Raw genomic sequence first — 2867 nt, forward strand, 5'->3', positions numbered from 1 at the left:
ATTACCCAGGACTGGCAAAGCAAGCCTGTGACTGGACACCACCTGAAACATGGCTTATTGCGGGAGCTGGCTTTCAGCTGCTGTTGAGAAATTTATGTCCTGAAGACAAAATGTATTTGGGCAGAATTTCTTTCCTCACTTGTTATGCTTGAGACTTCTGCTGTCCACAGAACTGGTTAAAAACAGCTTAAATAATATTTTCATAAGGTTTCTCATCCAAAGGACTCCATGTCAGGCTAAATTTTATGATATATCTGCAGAGTACAAGAGACATGTATTTTGTAAATAAGCGTGTGTTTAATAGAGAAAAAAAACATTTGTTTTTATTTGTCAACCTTAACCTTTACAAAATGTTTTAATAAAAACCTATCCTTGGATTTTATACAAAACTGGAATGGAATATTTCTTGGTATTTTATTTTGATATCTGAACAAAACCTGAACACTTAAGGGGTTTATTTAGTCTAATAGCATTTAATTGAGTGAGTCTCTTTTCATTGAGTAAAAAAAGGTCTTAGGGAGTCATTGCCAGGGTCAGGGGTTGAATTCTAGAAAAGTTATTTTTGAGTTATAGTTATATACATTCACTGTTGTATACAACAGTGGTGGTGATAACTGAGAATGTGGTGCCTGGAATAATCTGCATGGATATTTCTGTAGAGCAAATACAAGAAGGACTGAAGATGGTAATACTAGGTCCTAAAAAATTCCAGCATTATTCATGCACCCAAGATTGATTTCAGGTTTCTCTTTGGCAAAAAGCTCAAGTGTTTCAATACAACATGTCTACCCATATTTTCTCATTTCTTAATGACAAGGATGTTATGTATATCCATGAAAGGATATCACCATGATTTTAATTGAATCTGACTTTACTGCATCATTTACTTCCTCATATTTTGTTTTAATGTAGTACTTGCCCAAGTAATTATGAATTTAATCTCTTCAACACTTTTGATAAAAACAATTGTTCCTATGTACTTAATTGATGATTCCTTGGTTGTGGGCAAGTCATTTACCTACCTGCTGGTTGTCAGAACTCTTGCACTGGGTGGAGCAAGGTCTTGTGTGGACTGCTTGCCCTTGCTTATTCCTCATAGGGAGTGTTTAACAGTGTTGGATCATTTCTTTCTTTTTTTTTAATTGGTAAATTTTGGGTGTTGTTCCTGTGTGAGGCCAGAAGATCTTGGAGAGAAAAGGCAGTTTGCATTTCCACTTTGTGTCTTATAGTCCTAGCATACTTCAGCATATATGTTACATTTGATTACTCGTCAGAGTGCCACGGAATGTCTCTAGAAGAGTTGATTGAATTAATACTTTTATTGAATAAAAAAATATTGGGGGCAGGGAGGGAGGAACAGGAAAAATGAATGGCACCAAAAAGCCCCAAACAGTCTTTTGGGTACTTTCCCTTTGTGTAAAGGGAACATGGCTAACATGGAGGTCTGAGATTCTTCTCCTGGAAGCACTTTGTTCTGTGCAGGCTGTGTCCTGGGAATTGAAGTGATCATTGCAGAACATGTCACTCTCCTACTGTCACAGACATGAGCTTGGCCATGCTCAAACTTCAAGCTGTGATTATCATAAATCAATCACTGACGACTAATAAGGAGTTAAATCACCCATAATACCAAGTATGCTGGAAATATAATGCTGGAAATAGTCTCAGAAGCAATAGAAGTCTTAACTTACTTGTAGCCAAAAACATATCACTGCCTAAATTAATGAACTTATTAAAGTGCCTATCAGTGGTTTTTATAAACTCTTACATGCAGTGTGGTCTGTATTTTCCTTAATCCCAGATCTCCTGAGTGGCTTCAATAATGTGCAGAGGAACTACCCATGCTTAAAGAGCTGAATTGCAGTGGAGAACTTGAAAAACTTTTTGGTGAGTTCCATTTCCTAATAGCCTGTGAAAAGTAATTAAAACTTCCACAAGATTTCTTCTGGCCTATGCCTTGCCTTCTTGCTGGGGAAGTACAAGGGGAGGGGGAGGGGGAGAGAGAGCCTTGAAACCAGGCAAATGCTTCTAGGCACACTGCTGTTATCAGTGCTATTTTAGCCACCAATCCAAAACAGAGCAGCATATGGGCTGCTATGGAGGAAGTTAACTCCATCCCTGCCAGACCCTACATGGACAGTTCTCAGTGCACTTGAATGCTCTCAGGAGGTTAAGTACAGAGGCAGCATTGCACTGGAGAAGGCTGGTCACTGCCCATAGTTTCAAGTCCATTGGCAAGCTTCTATTAGGAGAAAAAATACACAGTCTGTGTAAAAGTTTCTGTGGAGGGAATCTTAGCCAAGGCATCATAAGAAGCTCTGGGAAATGCAGTTACTGAAGGAAGTTCTCATGTGTCAGTAATTGCAGTGATTATGTGATATTTGGAACAGCTATTGCAGTATGAAAAAGCATTTGTACCAGGCATAGATGAGATTCTTGGTTATCTTTTGGTGGGAAAATGCAGGGCTTGGCTCTCCTTTTGCATTTCATACAACTGAGCTATTGGTTTTTGCTAAACACTTAAATAAGTGAGGGAATCTCTGAGGGCAGAACCACAGAACAGATGCCCCGCTGGACTTGGATTTCTCTCTGTGGTAGAGACCTCTGGGCCCACGTCCCCAAGGGCTGTGCGGAGCTGTGGCCTGGCAGCAGCAGCAGCCTCCCTGGCAGCGGTGCTGCAGCAGCACGGGCCACAGTAAAACCCCAGGGTGTGCTGGCATGGGCTCTGGGCGCTCAGCTGGTGCTTAGCTCCAGGCTAGCAGCCCCCTGCTTCAGGCAGCATTGTGCTGCTGTGGGTGCCCCTTGCTATCTGCAGTGTAGGAGCGTTTATAAATAGTGCCTTCAAATGGAGTAAACTGTCATTAGCT

This window comes from Aythya ferina, assembly GCF_964211825.1.
Source record: "Aythya ferina genome assembly, chromosome: 6".
Taxonomy (NCBI): Eukaryota; Metazoa; Chordata; class Aves; order Anseriformes; family Anatidae; genus Aythya; species Aythya ferina.